Raw genomic sequence first — 9,685 nt, 5'->3', positions numbered from 1 at the left:
GGGAAATTTCTTTTTGAAAAGTCAGGTTTTCTTGCTGAGGGAAGTTGGTTGTATCCCACTTCTGAAGCTGTAAGCTGGGCCGAGAAAAAATGTCGGACGCTCGACGCGATGTCGGGACTCGAACCGAGGACCTCGTATGTAGTTCGAAACACAAAGCCACCGCTTTACCGCGGAGCCACACAGCCCGACACGTAGATCTTAATTGATATCTTACATTATATTGTTGATTCCGTTGATCCCAAAGAGAAACACGAAAATGACGAAAAAATGTTGTTCACTGAGCAAATTTAGAAGAATGTTATGTAAATGATACCTAAGTTAATTGGTTAGGTTAGGTTGAGATAGATGTATCACTCGATTATATTAATATAAATGTTACTATCATTAGATAAATATAATAATGTTTGTATAATAATTATTTGAATAAATTTGATATATTTTCAACATTATTTCAAAAAAAATAATTTTATCTCATGTTTATGATCACACTTTGTGACCTGTTTATTTAGACTTGCGACTGTCAAGAGCGTGTGGCGCTCCTTTAGATTTAAGTTGGTATTTATGTTTAGTTACTTTATATATGTTGGTTGGTATATACTGTTAGAGAGATGTTTTCCCCCTTCCTGAGGATTACCTAACTTTACTTGATTACTTTGTTCGACTGAACTTCTAACGACAGTCCGTGTATTATTGTATAAGCAATAAAGAATTTATTAACCAGATATCTCGATTATAATATTAATAGTTGTGCCTACCGCCACAATTGGTGACCCCGACGTGATCCGTGTGGCATCAAATTCTCTTTTTGGCAGATACTGAACAATTCAAGATTAACACATTCCGTTATGCCTATCGAGCATTCGCCAACAAGAATTGGTACTCAATCGTCTGACACTCAATCTCTTATCGACCTCCCAATACCAGAGGATATGGCCAGCAATCAACAAGAGCAGACGTTGGCCGACGTACTTGTCCCTTCAGCTAGCATCGAGGCTGCAACGTACGCAAAAATTCCGCCATTTTGGAAAGAGAACCCGGCATTGTGGTTCGCACAGATAGAAGCTGCATTCAATATTTCTCGTATTACAAGTGATGATACAAAATACAGGTACGTTATCTTGCATTTGGATAACACCTCGTTGCCCTTCGTGTCAGATATTATTTCCAACCCCCCACCAACTGAGAGATATCAAGCTCTTAAAGACCGTATTATACGCTCTTTTGACGAAACTGGCGAATCAAAATTGAGAAAGCTCATACGCGGAAACGAACTCGGTGATGATAAACCGTCCAATTTCCTCCAACGGCTTAGAAATTTAGCTGGCGGACAATGCAATGACTCAATCTTACGAACATTATTTAGTTTTGGCCTCGGTCAATGATATCGAATCCATGCTTATGATTCTTACGTTATCGTTAGTGAATTGAGAATAATGCCCTTTATTGTGAAAGGAAGCGCATGCGTGTGCATATGAAGATATACGTATATGTGAGAACGTATGTGTAACGAAGTTTCGAGAAATGAAAAGCCAATATGGCGGTCAAATGTGAAGACGCATGCAATATGGCTATCTTACCTTGAGTGAATGAAACAATCTTACCTAAAGATTACTTATGCTTGTGCTTGCGGCTTATGAGCACGCTCGAATGAGAATTTGAATGAATTTCAGGTTATACCCTCTGTATCGCTGGGACGGATTCCTTGTTATCCTGTATCCGGATCGAAGGACCAAATAGGTCTTTTCTATTCTTATCGAATTCTCCTGGCGATTTCAAGTTATTTGCAGCAAATGGATCCGAAATTAATACGTACGGACAGAAAGTGGCTCAAGTGGATTTAGGTCTTAGACGCTCCTTCCTTTGGAAATTTACCATTGCCAACGTTACATATGCAATTCTTGGTGCAGACTTCCTCCGCCATTTCAATCTCTTGGTCGATCTCAACAACAAGCGTCTTGTTGATGGAACAACTGATCTGCATGTTTCCGGCAATTTGCGCTATCTGCCTATGCCGTCAATAACTACTATTAGTGCTGGCTGTAAATACCACCAGTTGTTGAAAGAATACATTGATATAACCAAATCTGTTGCCCGCAAAGAAGGTGCTCATCAGATTCAGCATCACATTGTTACACACGGACCTCCTACATCTGAACGAGCTCGTCGACTTCCTCCAGAAAAATTTAAAATAGCTAAAGCAGAACTGGATATGATGATTCAGGAAGGGTTATGTCAACCTTCATCAAGCCCGTGGGCATCTCCTCTGCATATGGTTCCCAAGAAGGACAACAAATGGAGATTATGCGGCGACTACCGCCGTCTCAATGCTGTCACGGTACCAGACAAATATCCGCTACGGCATATCCATGATTTTTCTTATTCACTAAATGGATGTAAAATATTTACAAAACTAGACCTTACTCGTGCTTTCCATCAAGTTCCACTTGCCAAAGAAGATAGGCACAAAACCGCAATTATCACGCCTTTTGGACTCTTTGAATTCAATGTAATGCCGTTTGGTCTCCGTAATGCAGCGCAGACCTTTCAAAGACTCATTGACACAGCTTTGCGCGGATTGAATTTCTGCCATCCATATATTGATGATATTCTAATTGCTTCACCTGATCATCAAACACATGAGAAGCATCTACGATTGGTCTTCGATAGATTGCGTGAATTTGGTTTATCGATCAATTTTTCAAAATGTATCTTCGGCGTATCGGAAATCGAATATTTGGGTTACTGCATCGATCAATTCGGTACTAAGCCTTTACCAGATCGTGTCACATCTATTTAAAATTATCCAAGACCAAAAACAATACAGGAATTACGACGATTCCTTGGAATCATTAATTATTATCACAGATTTATTAAGGATGCAGCCAAGATGCAAGTTCCTTTCAATGTTCATCTCGCTGGAGCGACCAAGCACGACAAACGTATAATTGTTTGGAACGAGGAAAGTAACCGTGCTTTTATAGAGTGCAAACAACAACTGGCAAAGGCCTCTTTAATTTTCCATCCACATGAAGGCGCTCTCATATCCCCTGACTACCGACGCTTCCGACTTCGCCGTAGGAGCAGTAATTGAACAAAAGGTTAACAGTGTGTGGCAACCTCTAGGTTTCTTTTCAAAAAAACTCTCTTCCGCTCAACAAAATTATAGCGCTTACGATCGCGAACTCCTTGCTATATACCTTAGCCTGAAATTTTTCCGTCACTTCTGCGAGGGACAACAGCTCATCATTAAAACTGATCATCATTAAACCTTTAATTTACGCATTTCTTCAGAAAGCTGACAAGGCATCACCGAGGCAACAACGACAATTAGACTTCATTGGTCAATTTTCCACTCGGATCGTTCACATATCCGGAGAAAATAACTCGGTTGCAGACAGCCTCTCACGCATTGAACAAATTAACATGCCCATCATCGTCACCACTGAAGAGCTCGCCAAGCATCAAGAAGAAGACGAAGAGCTCAGAAGCTTAGTGAACGCACCGGATTCTTCATCTCTCACTCTTAGAAAGCTACGCTGTGATGACGACGGCACCATTCTATATTGTGATATTTCAACAAACGATATTCGTCCATATGTTCCACTAACTCTTAGACAGCAAGTTTTTAACGTAGTTCATAATCTGGCACACCCCAGTATCAAATCTACGCAGAAACTTATTGCTCGTCGGTTTGTGTGGCCGTCAATGCGCAAAGATATTAAGCAATGGATTCACACATGTCTTCCGTGTCAACGCAGCAAGATATCGCGACATGTCAAAAACACGTCTGACAAGATTGCTATTCCGGATGAAAGATTTAGACATATCCATATGGATATTATCGGCCCGCTCCATTCTTCAAGAAATTTTAAATACTGTTTAACTATTATTGATAGATTTACTCGCTGGTCAGAGGCGATCCCTATTTACGATACTACAACAGACACAATCATCAATGCATTCTATTACTCATGGGTTGCAAGATTCGGAGCTCCATCCACTATCACCACCGATCGTGGCACACAGTTTGAGTCTCGTTTGTTTCAGGCCCTCACCCAGCTAATTGGTTCCAAGAAAATACATTCCACAGCTTACCACCCAGCGTCGAATGGTATGATCGAGCGTTGGCATCGAACCCTGAAAGCTGCAATCATCTGCCATAATAATCAGGAATGGGTCGATATCTTGCCTATGGTACTTCTTGGCCTTCGAACTAGCATCAAAGAGGATAGTAAGGCCTCTGCAGCAGAATTTCTTTATGGAACTTCTTTACGTCTTCCTGGTGAGTTCTTTATAGATATAGAACCGACTAAACAACCTCGTTTGTTTCTAGAACGCCTTAGACAAAACATCCGCTCAATTAGACCGATTCCTGCGTCACATCACAGGAAAAATAAATCATTTTTCCTTCAAGACCTTAAGGATTGCACACATGTTTTTGTTAGAGTGGATTCCGTAAGAAAACCTTTGGAACCTCCTTACGAAGGCCCTTTTCAAGTGTTACAGCGCATTACAGACAAGGTGTTCGAGGTGGATGTAAACGGGAAACCCACAACTATTTCTACGGAAAGATTGAAGCCTGCATTCTTCGAGGCTACTGATCCTGTTGACCTAAGTTCAGGCAGCGTACCTTCAACATCGCAATCTACACCACTTCGTTCATATCAGGGTCCCAAAAAAGTCCATTTCGTAGCTTAAGTTCTTATTTATCTAATCTACTCGGAGGGGAGTACTGTGGCGCTCCTTTAGATTTAAGTTGGTATTTATGTTTAGTTACTTTATATATGTTGGTTGGTATATACTGTTAGAGAGATGTTTTCCCCCTTCCTGAGGATTACCTAACTTTACTTGATTACTTTGTTCGACTGAACTTCTAACGACAGTCCGTGTATTATTGTATAAGCAATAAAGAATTTATTAACCAGATATCTTGATTATAATATTAATAGTTGTGCCTACCGCCACAAGCGCTTCTCTTTCTCTCTCAAGGTAGGGTGCATTCCGAGTTACGCATGAAGCGCGTAGACTGCATAGAAAGTCGTTCCGAATTATAACTATTGCGCGCTTCGAGAGTACTTGAATTCCCCAGATTGTACTAACCGTACTGAATTCTTAGCACTCCACTCAGCGCATTGACTGCTTCTCTTTCGACCTGAGGCAGTTGATGCGTCTGATGCGTTCATGCGGTCTATGTGCATGATTTGTAATTCGGAACGAGCAACGAGTACCGGACAATACAACAGTGAACGGACGAATATTTGCGATTTGCGATGGAATAGCGATTACAGCAATTGCATGACTTCCCGGTCTTATTAGAGGATAAAAATGAAGTATTAACTTTATTTTTAAATGAAGAGGATATGGCGAAAGTAAGCCAAGATAAAATTAATGACATTATTCAACAAAAATTAAAAGGGCGAAGTAAGAGTCAGAAGTAAATTACATTTAAAATAATATTAAAATGTTAACATATTTACAATAGAAATATTACAAAAAATTGCTTAAAATTAAAAACATGATGTCCGTTACTTAAAATTAAAAACATGCTGCGCCTAACAAAATTGTTACAATTTTGTTACGCGCAGCATATTTTTAATTTTAACAATTGTTACGCGCAGCATGTTTTTAATTTTAAGTAACGGACATCATATTTTCAATTTTTAGCAATTTTTTGTAATATTTCTATTGTAAATATATTAACATTTTAATATTATTTTAAATGTAATTTACTTCTGACTCTTCGCCCTTTTAATTTATGTTGAATATTGTTATATTAAGAGTCCTTGAATATTTTCATCAAAATTAATGGCATTATTTTACCTTGATTTATTTAATGTATAGATTAGACGTTATATTAATTAGGAATTACGCGATCGACAACGTAATCTATAATTCTTTCAACTCCAATTTGTTTTCCACGTGATTTATCTACCATTAATAGAAAAAATAACTTTTGCATATCACGAGATATGCCTTTCACTTCATTTTCACTATCGCTCGAGTCGGAACTGTCATCGGAACTTTCATCATTTTTCTTTAAAAGTATTAAAGAAGAAATTACAATTATTGGAAATTGTTTATTGACGTTTTGTAAAGCGTCCATCTTGAACTCGCATAGAATGCATCATATATGTAATACTACTATATGGCTAGTGCCTATAAGAGGGAGTGAGAGGAAGCGGTCCCAGAACCACGGTACGGGAATATATATTTCCCTCTTTTTCTAAGATTACTTTGAGTGTTGTGCGCATACGTTGGATTGATCGCATCCGCCAATAGGAAAATAGAGTGCGATCAGTGAGATGACGCGAACAGGTTATGCTCGTTATCACTCGTTATGCTTATTGATGTGTGCTGTACACAGGCAAAATGGTCAAGATATGTTATTTATGTAGCAAAAAGCCTAATGCGCCTAATGCGACTGAAAACATTAGTTTGCATAGGTATGAAATAGGTATTAGTTTGCACTGATTATCATGAAATTTCTGTAAGGGATTGCACTGTATTCTTATATACATAACGGCAATTTTGAAAAAGTTTATTTCATAAAATTAGGATTAATTTATTTATTCCGATAAACTGACTCTGTTAACTGTAACAAGGTTATATCCTGAAGCGGAATCAATCACTTTTTCCTTCTTCCTTACACATATATGTATATTTATCCTTCTATTTATTATTGATGGAGGGGATGAATCCGACGCATGCGCACAACGTTCAAAGTACACTGAGAAAGAGAGAGAAGTATATTCCCGCAACGTGGTTCTGGGACATGGACTTCTCTCTCATCTAGCCATATAGTAGTATTACATATATGGAATGCATAGAAAATCGTTCCGAATAACTAAAGCGCTTCATGCGCATTGACTAAACGGAACGATTTCGTAGAAAGAGATGCAACGGGTCAAGTTAAACTGCCAACTTCCGGCTTCAAGCTAAGAACAGAATGCTCGATCTATGTATATATGTCGTTGGTGCATCCATAGAGATAGTAGTACTAGAGTACGCATTGTCGGAAATTTGAGGAGTGGGGGTAATTCTATCTAGAAAAGGACGCACTCAATTTGGAACCATTTCGTTCTCTCTCGTTTCGCGCATGCGTATAGCCGTATACTCTGAGAGAGGGGATCGAAAGAAAGAATAAGGAATTGGAAGAGCAACCCTTGGCACTGGGAAACCCTTAAACTTATCAAAGTCAATTCTTTGTTTGATTCCAAAGAGATCAGGCTTGTCCGGTCATTCTTGGAAAGCCAAAAGTTTCTTTCCGCGAGACTTAACTAAACCATGTGAATTTGACTATCTTTATAAGAAACAATCTGGTGGTGCTGGCCAATATGCTCGCATAACTGGAATTATAGAGATATAAGTAATAGATTTTATCATTAATATTTATTGATATTATTCATCGAGAGCCCTTAACCTTATCAAACTCAATTCTTTGTTTGATTCCAAAGTGATCAGGCTCAATCAGGCTTGTCCCGTCATGTAATTTTTATTTTATTTTTATTTTAGTTAGGATCAACGGCTGTTAAGCCTTTAACATCAAAATAGACATACAAAAAAAAAACAAGGCTATAATTAAACAATATAAAAAATAACGCAGTTTATAATCAAAAAAGATGGTAACGGTTTTTAACCGCTACAACAAAAACGCTCTTTCTATTTATTCTAATCAAGTCACTCGGAAGGGAATTCCACTCCCTACGAAGTCTTGCTATAGCCGATTGAAAGCCATAATTTGACCTATTACTTTCTTCCGTGATAGTTCTGGGATTTCGCAACGCATATTCAACCTCGCGTGGTTGAAACAAAGATAGCAAGTCAATACAGTCTATTTCCCCAAGCAAAACTTTAAAGCATAAGTTCAAATCGCTAACCGTATGCATAGACTTAACAGTAGGAATCCTAAAGAATGCTGCAATATCCGAATAATCATGATCGTTATACGCCATAGGCGATCCAGACTTATAAGCTAAGTGCCTCAAAAATTTATGTTGCACCGACTCAATTTCCTTAATATAAACATTGAAGTGAGGAGTCCATACCGAGGAACCATACATAAGATGAGGCATAACTATAGACCTGTACAGAGATATAATGGTATGCAAACTTTTGAAATTCCATGTAGCTCTCAATAAAAAACCAAGCGACGAATAAGCCCTCGACACAACTCCATGGATTTGTTCAGCAAACTTAAGTGAGCAGTCCATTATAACCCCGAGATCCCTAATACTGTTGACAGATTCTAAAGGCTGATCATTTAATCTATAAGTGAAAAACAGTACGTTAGAGTTTATTTTCCGCCGAAAAGTCAAGGATTTACATTTCCTGATATTCAAATTTAACTTATTGGTTTTTGACCATTTAACCAACTCATCCAAATCACGCTGCAACCCAGAGGCATCCGATGGCGACCTTACACACGAATAAAGCTTTACGTCATCAGTAAATAATAGTATTTTGGCAAATTTTATATTATCAATTATATCGTTGATGAACAAAATGAACAGTATAGGCCCAAAATGTGATCCCTGAGGAACTCCCGAGGTTGCCTCAAAAGATTTAGACAGTTGCCCCTTTATTCGAACCGTCAGCGCACGATCTGACAAATAAGACGAAATCCATTTTATGAAATTATATCCCAGACCCAAACTACTCAGTTTAGTTAATAAAATACCATGATCAATCCTGTCAAAGGCCTTCTCAAAATCTAAATAGATCGCATCTACTTGAGAGCTGTCTTCTAAAGCTCTTGATATATAATCACAGTATACAAGTAAATTTGTAGAAGTAGACCTACATTTAACAAAGCCGTGTTGTTCTTTTATAATTTTATTGTAAAAAGCCTTTGAAATTTTATCCGCAACAATTGAATCTAGAATCTTCGGGATTACACTCAGTATCGAAATAGGTCTGTAATTTCTAACATTGCTCTTATCTCCCATCTTGAAAATAGGAGTAGCAAAAGATTTTTTCCACACAGAAGGCAGGTATCCTTGAGTAATCGACATATTAAATAAAAACAGCAGTGGGTGACTAACTTTATCAATAATGCGCTTTATAAAAACAGAAGGAAGTAAGTCAGGCCCAACAGAGAAAGTAGTTTTCATTTTACCAATCGCCGAAGCCAAATCTCCCAACGTAATCACTAAATCATCGCAAAATCCCCGCTCAGCTCCGTTCAACAAATTAATTCTATTATCTAATCTATTATAAGTACTGGATGGCATGTATACCGATTTAAAGTAGTCAGCGAATAAATTAGCAGTATCAAGTCCCGATTTAGACACCTGATCATCCAAATACATGTTCTGAGGCATACTAGAAGTTTTATTCAAATTATTAATATAAGACCAAAAGGATTTAACGTTTCGGGACGATCTAGCTTGAATTCGCAAAATATACTCCTCATAACAGGCCCTGGACAACCGTATGCACTTGGCTCTCAAACGCTTAAATTCACTATAATCTGAATCCAAACCGAAATTTCTCCACTTTCTATGAGCTACTTTCTTACTAATTATCACCGCTTTTAGTTCTTTTGTGAACCAAACCGGATACGTACCAGTACTAATTCTAATCTTAGGTACAAACTTCTCAACAATCTTATAAATTTCCGAATAAAATTTATCAACAGAAACATCTAAAGAGTCTTCAGTCAAAAACAAACTCCAATCCACATCAG

Source organism: Cyphomyrmex costatus, unplaced genomic scaffold (assembly GCF_001594065.2).
Source record: "Cyphomyrmex costatus isolate MS0001 unplaced genomic scaffold, Ccosl1.0 scaffold965, whole genome shotgun sequence".
Classification (NCBI taxonomy): Eukaryota; Metazoa; Arthropoda; class Insecta; order Hymenoptera; family Formicidae; genus Cyphomyrmex; species Cyphomyrmex costatus.
The sequence above is the reverse complement of the archived record's forward strand: the minus strand, read 5'-3'. Positions refer to the sequence as shown.